The sequence below is a fragment of the Pinus tabuliformis genome, chromosome 1_2 (assembly GCF_031772625.1).
Source record: "Pinus tabuliformis cultivar Carrire ecotype Pingquan chromosome 1_2, CPIR1, whole genome shotgun sequence".
In the NCBI taxonomy this organism is placed as follows: domain Eukaryota; kingdom Viridiplantae; phylum Streptophyta; class Pinopsida; order Pinales; family Pinaceae; genus Pinus; species Pinus tabuliformis.
The window spans coordinates 727,479,105-727,490,194 of record NC_142298.1 but is presented as its reverse complement, the minus strand read 5'-3'; the positions used below and the strand labels follow the sequence as shown (position 1 = coordinate 727,490,194).

General features: G+C 34.6%; 1 pseudogene; it reads left to right on the top strand.

Moving 5' to 3' along the window:
- The first annotated feature begins 5,490 nt into the window (after nucleotides 1-5,490).
- LOC149207815 (protease Do-like 7 pseudogene) lies at nucleotides 5,491-8,618 on the top strand (annotated as a pseudogene).
- The last annotated feature ends 2,472 nt before the right edge of the window (nucleotides 8,619-11,090 follow it).

The following is an 11,090-nucleotide window of genomic DNA, read 5'->3' as shown; positions in this document are numbered from 1 at the left end:
GAGATCTCTTGAAAACAAAAATAGAGATTATTTACTTAGAAGACACATATTAATAGTGTTCATAAAAGAACCAAAATCCATACTTGTTTCATGAAAAGATTATGTGCATTGAAGTAAAAGTAATTGTGTTAGGAAAAACACAAGTTGCATGCACATAAGGGTAGCTATTGTGACTTTGGAAATATGATTTTGTGTGTACGTAGAGAAAGTGATTATGTTAACTTTCTTGAAAATAATAATCTCTTGAAAAGATTGTCTTGTTAGATGAGTTGTGTCGGTTTCTTGATTTTAGTGCATAAAAGGTTAAGTTAACCATGTTATTGTTTCCTGAATTTTTATGCATAAAGATGGAATCTATAATAATTTCTTGAAAGGGAAGCATGAGGAACCTACCTATGGGAAGATAGAGAATTGAGGGTATAATGACTTCCTTTAAGAAAGAAGTAAGTAATTTGTTACATGAAATGATGGTAGTATTCTAGAGAAGAGAATATGAGTTGCATACATTTAAGAAGGGCTATTATGATAAGCTATTGTATGCACAAAGAATAGTCATTGTGATATAGAGATAAGTTCTTTGTATGATAGAGAAACTATGTTGAGTTCTCGAAAAATAACTATGTGAAAAGAACACATGTGCATAAGCATAGGAACAACAGTTTATTACATGTATGAAGATATCACGATTGTGTTATACATTTTAGTAGAACTAATGGGTTAGATCTCTTAAAGAGAATTATGCATTAGTGTGAATAAACATTGTGGAAGTAAAACAAGTAATTACTTGAACATATGTACTAATTAATTAGTATGTTATGCTTGCTCATGCACATGAGTAGATGTTAAAAGATCACTTTTAGAGGTTTCTTATTGACTGATTAATATTGTATATAATCTTGTTGCCAAAGCTTGTTGACGACTACCTTGACAGGAAATGATGGCGGTTGGTGCCAAAGAAAAGTGATGTTTAACATTGTGGCAGGAAAAGGATTAATGGTCCATGCAGATGAGTGCGAGTTGCAGAATTGTACATTGTTGGAACAATCATGCCACAAGGATGTTGCATGAGGTGATATGTAGGTAAATATTTTCATGGAAAATGTAATAGCTTTTAGATAGTTATGAGACATTTTGATGATAGTTCATTGTAATAATTTATAGCAATGGATAAGGGATGGAATCCATTATAAGCCATTGAGTGAGGGGTGAAAACCCTCACATGAATTTAATAATAAGATTAAATGTTTGTTGGTTTTCACCCTACGGGGTTTCCAGGGTATATTGGTGTTCAATGGTGTCATTGCCTTTTGTGTCAGTTTGATGATGTTGAATCCTTGATGATGATGGTTCTTTATTTCATGGGATGATCATAATATCTAAGTATGTGATTAATTAATATGGTTAAGGAATTCATGAAATGGATGCAAGGATTCATGAGATAGTTTATGTTATTACTCTACCACAGTGGTGGTTAATGGTTATGCAACTCACTATCTTTTATTGCAATTTACTTGATGTACTAATGTACATTATATCTAATGGTTAATGATGAACTGTGGAGTTTTGAATTGGATAATTACTTGTAGGTAATTTGTATAAAAAAATTCTAACACCCTACTTTTACATGTGAGGTTATCGGGGTATGTGACAGTAAGTAAGAGGCAAGTAAGCCTTGCAACTATTTTAGTCATTCTGCAATAGGTGAAAGTGTCTTCCTTATCAGAGTTTTCACATTGGTTGCACGTCCTAAATCTTCCTTCTTCCTTTTTTGGTTATGAAACCTCTCTCCTACATATCGACCAATTGTCTATTTGTTCCCTTTCAAATATTATTTATGGACCTCTCTTGTTGTCATGCCTGAAAACCTTTGACTTTGTCTCAATTATAATGCATGTCCCACGCATCACTAGTTTCAAGATGCTCGCTTTGTGGTTCAGTTGGGTAGAATGATGCCTTGCTTCAAATTGCTCTTAGTGCATCAATAGTTGTTCTAGACAAGTACCAAGGATTATTTGGTTTCTCATCCAACCTTATGAACTTTGGGAATCTAAGAAAGAGGTAGATAACATAGAATATAGATCCTACTTTGTATATCGCTATTTGGTCCACAAAGTCATAATAAGAGAAGTTGGTGATGGAAAAGGTTTCTAAAAATTCTACGAAATATGAAAGTGAAAATATCCAAAATTCCTATGTGACAAATTGAATAGCTTGGTAATTTTGAAATAACATGTCGTAGCCATTGAAGGGTGATATTGGATGTAATGTGGTAGAACAAAAAACATGCTTGTGCCAACAAAAAGATCATATGAGGAACATTATTCATTCTCGAAGACATAAATGTGTATGATGCTCCAAGAACTATGAATAAATAATGTGTCGAGAAATAGTTACTGACATAGCTAAATATCATAATCCTAAGTTGGACCTTTGTCGAATAGTGATTATACCAATGCATGCCATAACCATCCATCTATTTTTTCCAATGATCCTTAGTGAATGAATTAATGAATTCACACAGCATGTCTTCCATAGCATATCTTCCATAGCATATACCTATACTAGCTATATCCTTTCATTCTTTGACTTTTGACTCTAGAATATTTGGAAACCAATGACAATTCTCTAAGAAAGATTCATTTCGTTTCCTATGGGATAGAAATAAAACATCTTGCTAACAAAAAACACAACCTCTGAATAACAACTATTGGCTTGTCATGTCTTCAAAGAACATTTTTGTGGCTTCTCTCCCCCTAAGGTGTTGTTGCTATAACATTGACCAAATCCTTCTTTGTTTTCTTGAGAAGCTCACTCTAAGGGAAGGTTCACTTCAATTCTTTATTGAAGTGAGACCTATTGTTTATTCCTTTTCTAAAATTTGGTGGGCTACCTTCTGTTGTGTGTATTTCCTTCTATTTTATGGTTTGGTATTCTTTGAGTGACCTCCATATTTCATCTATATTTCTTTGAGTTACAAGGTAGCTTGGAATCTTTGGCCATGCAGTAAGGTTGTCACATTTATGGCATATTACGTGACTTAAAAATGAAGGAAAATGCTTATGTCTTCTCATGCTTTTATCCTTGTATGAATTTCCCAATGCAATTATATTCTTTCACACACTTCATAATCAATTATATAATATAATATATAAAGCATGATAATATAATCAATTATATTCTAAACTATGTTTCTATCCTCTTTACAAATGCTTATCTCTAGCTCCTTTTTCTTATTTCTGCATCACACATACTCCTCTTCCTCTTTCTCTTTGTATTAGGTGACTCATGAACTATCTCGCCACAACTCAATCAACTCTCTTACCAATAATTTATGCCTTCCAAAAGCATATACTTTTATAAACAACTTTGTTGATTGTTTGTATTCGAAGAGGGAATCTGAAATATAATTCTTTCATCTTTGTATTCCACCTATTCGTTTCATACTTTCAAATTTGAATATCAAAACAAAATGATCCTCCAAATAATATTAAAATATTTACATCAACGAAATCTAATGAAAGCCTAAACTATGGATAAACTAATGTCCCACAAACTACTAGTTGATGTAACTACATTTTGTCAAAGTATCTTAACAACATACTTAGAAGCATACTCAATGGCACACTAAGCAACATAAAAACATCAATATATTACTCAATAATACATACTCAACAACATTAATGACCAAATTACTCGTTAAATTGAGGATACTATTAATGAACATATGAATAGGAGCTAAACTAGCTAAATAAGAATCACACTATTTGAGCAAGAAACCTTCAGCTCACACAGGAATAATACAACCATTTACATCAAAACTTCATCAAGAACTTCTGCAACATACCTCTTACTCCTCAACAATACATCAACAACCTTAACATCACACATCGCATCACAACATTACAATATCTACCAATGGTGGCCATACCTTTGAAAAGCAACACATGCTCAACTGCTTCAAACTCTAATTTCCATTAATGAAAACTTTACCAACATTTTTTTGTTGTTTAAAATAATTTTTTTAATGCATAAATAAATTAGACACCTTGAAAAACCAATGAGGAACTTGAATTCTACAGATCAAACAACTTGAACTCAAGTTTTTAAAAATCTTTGCCAAATTTTAGTTAAAATTAACAAAACAAAAAACTTGAAAGTTATTTCATCTCAAGTTAGACTCCACTTATGTATATACAATAAAAAAGGGAAAAACTATTAATTTTTTATATCATGGAGATTCCTAATCTATAAATAGGCATTATTATAATATCATGAGTCAATACCATGGTTTATCAATACCACATGTCCAAAAACCATAACTTATTAGTCCTTTAGAACGCATGACCCTTATAATCGTTTTGCTGGTTAACCACTTATAATGCTAAACTTTGACAAATAAATATTTATTTCTCAATATTATTAGAAAAACTATCTTTCAAAACATTGGATTAGACCATAACTTGAAGATCTTATTGTATATTTTGATAATAAAATTCCACGTAGATAACTGCTTCACTTATTTAAGCCATAATTTATGGAAATAGTTGCAATAAATCCTTGAAAATAGCTCAAACTTAGGTAAATAACATAGTTATCATCAATCATCTTCCACCAAAATTTAAGCAACTATTGGCATAAAAAATGGATAGTAATAAGATGTACACTTACGACCTGTCAAAACACATATTTGATTTGCATATTGACCACTTTTAATTTGGCATTATATTGACTACTGATTTGCACATTCACCGCTTTTAATTTAGCATTGAACAATATAGGTTATAATTTTTCATGCAAATTTCCCTAATTTTTCTCAAAGCCTAGTTTCAAACTTGAATGACAAGGACTAAGAGACTAAGCTACCAGGTAACACTTGTTTCATATCACTCTTGTTTATGTTTTTTTTTAATTAATACATTTAATTAGAAAGGTAAAAAAAGTATAGTCACTTTGGAGATAAATCTCAATCTTCAATTTATGAATATCAAAAAATATATTTAAGATATTATGTGGAGGGATAAATCCCTACTGTCCATCTAATTGTTATTAATAACTAAATTAATTAAAATTTAAAAACCTTATTCCAAAAATATTGTATCTATAAATAAAATTATTATTATCTTTTATAATGTAAAATTATAATAAATATAACCGACATTTACAACACTACAACATCTCTTTCTAAATTATAGAACCTCTCCAAAAATAATCCATAAATAGCTTAATATAATTAAATATAATACAATATATTAATAAACAAATTTTTCGTTTTGTTTTTGTTTTGATGTTTATGGACTTAAATATTGATTTACACTTTAGGAAAAAAACAGTTTAAATATTAAACGTGAAACGGTGTCTTGAATAGGCTCTGTAGGAGTACCTCTTGCGCGTTCTATATATAATAGAGAATTTGTCAATCTTTTATCGAATTCTCTGCAGCGTAGTATTTCACAGTGAGGAGAGTTGTTGAAGCTGCAAGAAAAAATAAAAATGGAAATTGATAAAGCCCAGCAGGCATTAAACAAAGTTGTTCAAGGCGTGGTTGCGCTACGAGTTAATGCCACTCGCTCTTTTGATACGGAAGTTGCAGGTGTGGGCTGTGGCACCGGTTTCGTAGTGGATAAACAGCGCGGGATCATTCTGACCAACAGGCACGTCGTTCATCCTGGGCCTGTAGTTGCCGACGCTACGTTCGCCAACGGCAAGGAGATTCGAGTTTATCCTCTTTACGTTGACCCTGTTCACGATTTTGGATTTTTCCGTTTTGACCCTGCAGACTTGGAGTCTATGACGTGTGAGGAAATCAAGCTTGCGCCAGAAGCTGCAGCGGTTGGATTGGAGATCCGGGTGGTAGGAAATGACGGCGGTGAGAAGCTTTCAATAATTCCGGGGACCTTGGCCCAGTTGGATACAAATGCCCGCCACTATTCTGATAATGGATACAATGACTTCAATACGTTTTATATGCAGGAAGCTGTAGGACCAATAGGAGGGTCAAGTGGGTCACCTGTAATTGATTGTCATGGACAAGCAGTCGGACTGCATGCTGGGGTCGATACGGCTACTTCTACCTCATTTTGTCTTCCACTGGATCGAGTGGTAAGGGCCTTGAAAATTTTACAAGAGTTCAAAGACCAAGGCAGCAGTGCAGTCCATATTCCTCGAGGAACACTTCAGATGACCCTGCTTCACAGTGGATTTGATAAGGCACGTCAGTTAGGACTTCAACGCGAGACTGAGAAATTAGTGAGAAAGACTTTTCGTGAGGAAACAGGAATTCTTGTTATAGATTTCGTAGTGCCTGGAGGTCCTGCTCATAAGATGCAGTTAGAGGCCGGGGATATACTTGTCCGCGTGAATAATGAGATTGTGACCCATTTTGTGAAGTTGGAAGCATTGCTGGATGATAATGTTGGAAAGAATATCGATTTGGAAGTTGAGAGGGGTGGTGTTTCTCTAAAGGTTACTTTGGAGGTCCAAGACTTGCAATCTATAACTCCTAATTATTTCTTGGAAGTTAGTGGTGGCGTGATTCATCCTCTATCCTACCAGCAGGCTAGGAATTTCAACTTAAGTTGTGGTCTAGTATATGTTGCTGAACAAGGGCACATGCTATCAAGTGTTCCTTGTTATGCGATCATTAAAAGATTTGCAGGGAAGGAAATTACACAAGTTCAAGATTTTATATCTGTTTTGTCTAAGCTATCACCCGGGGCGCGGGTTCCGTTGAAATATGTGAACCCTAAAGATCCCCATCAAATTATGTCTCTTTTGGTTACTGTTGATAGACATAAATGGTATGCAGCCCCTCAAGTCTACACTCGAGATAATGTGACTGGACTGTGGGAAAGGAGACCTGCGATTACGTCTTGGGATGCTCAACCACAAAGGTCATTATCAAATGGAGAAACACAACCACAGATGTCATTATCAGATGGAGAAGCGCCACAGCTGCCATTATCGGATGGAGAACCACAATCACAGCTGTCATTATCAAATGGAGAGGTTAGGCATGCATCTAAAGTCATTGATAGCATTGTTTTAAATATGCCATATTCCAAAGCTCCTCTTGTGGAGCAACTCCTTGAACCAAGCCTTGTTAGGGTTTCGGTTACAGTACCACCAAGTATTTTTATTGATGCTCTTGAAAGTAATGATTGTACTGGAACAGGGGTTGTGATCTATCATTCTAAGACGCTTGGAATAGTTGCGGTTGACAAAAATACAGTGCCCATTTCTGTATCAGATATTGTCATAAGGTTTCGTGCGTACCCAATTGAGATACCTGGAGATGTTTTGTTTCTGCACCCTGTACACAACTTTGCATTAGTAGCATATGATCCTGCGGCACTAGGTCCATCTGGGGCTGCAGCAGTGCGTGCAGCTACTCTTCTTCCTGAACCTGCTTTGCGTAAAGGTGATGCAATATATCTTGTTGGGTTGGATTGGGACTTGCAAGCTGCATCACGCAATTGCAAGGTCACAGATCCAAGTGCCACTTTATGGCTTCCTTCAATTGATCGTAATCCCTGTTACAGACAAATTAATATGGAGGTTGTCAAAGTAGACAGAGATTTCGGTGTTAAATATTCTGGTGTACTAGCAGATGAGCAGGGGAGAGTTCAGGCATTATGGAGCAGATTCTCTAAGCACCAGAATCCCAAGGTGCAGGATTTTGGTGACGAGGATGGGGCTAGTGACGAAAGTAACGATAGCCGTAAAATAAGTTTTTATGTGGGAGGTATTCCAATTTATATTGTTAGCAAGGTGTTACATAACATTATAAATGGAGCTGAAGGGGGGCCGTTGCTTATAAATGGAATTAGAAGACAGATGCCACTTATTCGTATTTTGGAAGCGGAACTTTCTGCACTTTCACTTAACAGAGCCCGTATCTCTGGATTAAGTGCGGAGTGGGTTCGAAAGTTGGAGGAAAAGGATCCTATAAAAAGACAGGTGGTAATGGTAGAGCGTTGCTTCACTGGATCGAAAGGAGAAACTATGTTGGCGCGCCCTGACATCATATTAACTATAAATGGCGAGCCCATTACCAATTTCCTTGATATTGAGGATGCCTGCGAACGTCTTGATGAGCACAGTGATCTTCTAAGTTTGAAAATTTTTCGAAATGAATCTGAGCTAGACGTTCAAGTAGGCACCGAGTTGAGAGATGGGTTCGGAACCACTCATATAGTGGGTTGGTGTGGATGTATAGTTCAGGAAACACCCTCAGTTGTCCGTCTATTGCCTTCCTTGCCCATAGAACGGGGTGTTGTTTACGTGGCAATATGGTTGTCTGGCAGCCCCGCCGAAAAAGGTGAGCTTTGGGATAATCTGTGGATTGTTGAAGTAAATGGAACAGCAATTTCTGATCTGCAGACACTTGTAAATGTAACGAAGAATCTGCAGCACGATGAGTGTCTTGTTGTCAAGACAATAGACTTGAGCGGCAAACCCAGCGTGGTAACATTGCAACACGATTTACATTATTGGCCTACATGGGAGCTTATTTTTGACCTCGACTCTGGGACATGGATTCGCAAAACAGTTAGTGCTCTATGCGATGGCTACTAGTATTAAATTTCAGTACATTTTGTGTCTTTCTGTCTTTATCTTTACATCCTCCATCTTTACATCGGAAGAGGGTAAGAATTGTTTATTTTTTTTTGTGACTTAATAAATTTCTGATAATTATTCAATAAAGTTTTACATATTTTTAAAGGGAAAAAAGTTATATTTGCTATTCAGAGAGTAAATTAAAAATATATCTTGGATTTGTTTCTTTGAAATTAGAATTTATTTTAAATTACTTAAAAAAACACTATAAAAACCAAGCAAAAAATAGTTTGAATAGCAACATTAAAATAAGACACTACTGAAAATTGACACGAAGTCCCTGTGCATTCACCTTGTTAAAACCCTTTATTGGTAGCAAAACTTTTTTTTATATGGTGTTAATTAGGGTACTAAATTCCGTGTTAATAAATAAGTAGTTTGAATACCACCATTAAAATAAGACACTAGGGAAAATTGAAACCAAATTCCCGGCAATCCACCTTGTTAAAACCCTTTATTGATATGTAAAACTTCCTTTTATATGGTGTTAATTAGGGTACTAAATTCCTACTGCTAATAAATAAGCAGGGGATTAAAAATTAATGGTAGCTCTCTTTATGCTGCTTTAAATATATTGATACTTAAAACTTCCTTTTAAATGTTGTTAATTAGGGTACTAAATTCCTACTACTAATAAATAAGTAGGGGATTAATAATCAATAAGTAGGGGATTAAAAATCAAAAGTAGCTCTTTTGATGCTGCTTTTATTTAGCTCCTGTTTTCTAGGAAAGCATTTTTTTTAAAACCATTCTATAATTACTTTAGAATATTTAGCTATTTAAAGATCTCACAATTGATCTCACTAGATTCTGCTTTCTATTGATCTCACTAGATGCTGCTTTCTAGGAAAGCATTTATTTCAAACCATTTTATAATCACCTGGGTATTTAGTTATTTAATGTTTTGACCATTGTTTCTTTGAGTAAATTTTCACAAAGTAAATTTCTTTAAATTTTAATAATTTAAAGTAGTTGTCTTACGGGAAGGAGTTGTTTTAAATGTTAATTTTTGAATTTTCTGGTGTTAAAGTTTTCTAGAAAAATTTGAGGTGAAATTTAGATTTATCTTATTTTTTGAACTTTTTGGTGTTGAAATTCAGTGAAAATTTTGAGGTGAAATTTAGATTTATCTTATCTAAATTGATTTTTGACTATATGTGGATTTAGCACCCTGTAAATTTGAGGTGAAATTTAAATTTATCTTATTTAAATGGGTTTTTTTGAAATTTTTTTAGTTAGGATAACCCTTGGAGCCACATGTTCTTTTGAGGAAAATGACTAAGAATTCCTAAAACTTTAGAGGAAATAGGGGAAGGGACAAAAACTTTGTCAACAAATATTGCTTTGGTCTATGATAACCAAATGCCCTAGAAAATGATAAGAAGAAGAGAATGAAACAAATGATAATGTGGGTTTGAGTTTCATGACCTCCAAGATTCTCCACTGTGGGATTGAACCCTGGAATGTTGTGATTGAGGGTCTCCCCACATAATTTATAGGCTGATTAAAAGAAATAGGACTCCATAAAGAGATGAGAAATGATTTTCACTATTTTGACATAAATAATACCATCCTAGGCCAACCATGAAATACCACTAGAGGATATCCCAAGCAAGAACTTTATTCATCAACAAGAACCACATGATTTTTTTTCTTTTGACAAACATTTTTCCTTCCATATTGATTTCCACCACCATCTCTCCTCCAAGTTGAAATGATGAGAGGTAAGAAAGATATAACCCATTTTCAACGTTTAAACATTGGATGGAGTGATAAAACACACCAAATCATTTGTTCTATTACTAAAGAAGATGCGATAATCCTTGATACATTTGATATAGGCATTCCAGAGAGCATATAATTCCTCCCCAATATCTAGTTCAATCATTGAGAGATGATCGTGATGCCACATTGAGGTCGCATTTGGGTTTGCAACACGGGCCAAGTTGTGAAAGTCATGGAACCAGAACCAATTAAATAAAGGAGCAGTTCGACTAAAATACATGTCACAACCAAGCCATAGGTCCAAGATTATACATAACATATCACCAAACCCGATATGCCATGCCAACGCATTTTGAATGATATCGAAAGTGTTAAGGATGACCCAACAAATTAGAGAGATGGTTGATTCATGTTTGATTGTAAAACTCAACCAATCCTCCATTAATAATGGAGCTATGTATTCACAAATAAACACCACAATGCACAAGGTATTAGTGGATAAAAGCCTCCACCCACATTTTGTAACAAGAGCATTTGAAAACAATGGAAGAATTTTGAGCACCCAACTACCTAACAATTTTGGTATAATAGTTAAGTCCCATTCGACACATGGAAGCACATGTTTCTTCATTTTTACTGACCACGGGATGTGCATAATTTTCTAATATTTTCTAAGATACACTTGGGATCCATGCCAACAATGCCCAATTAATTGGGATTGTCTCCAAGATTAACTTAATCAACATCAG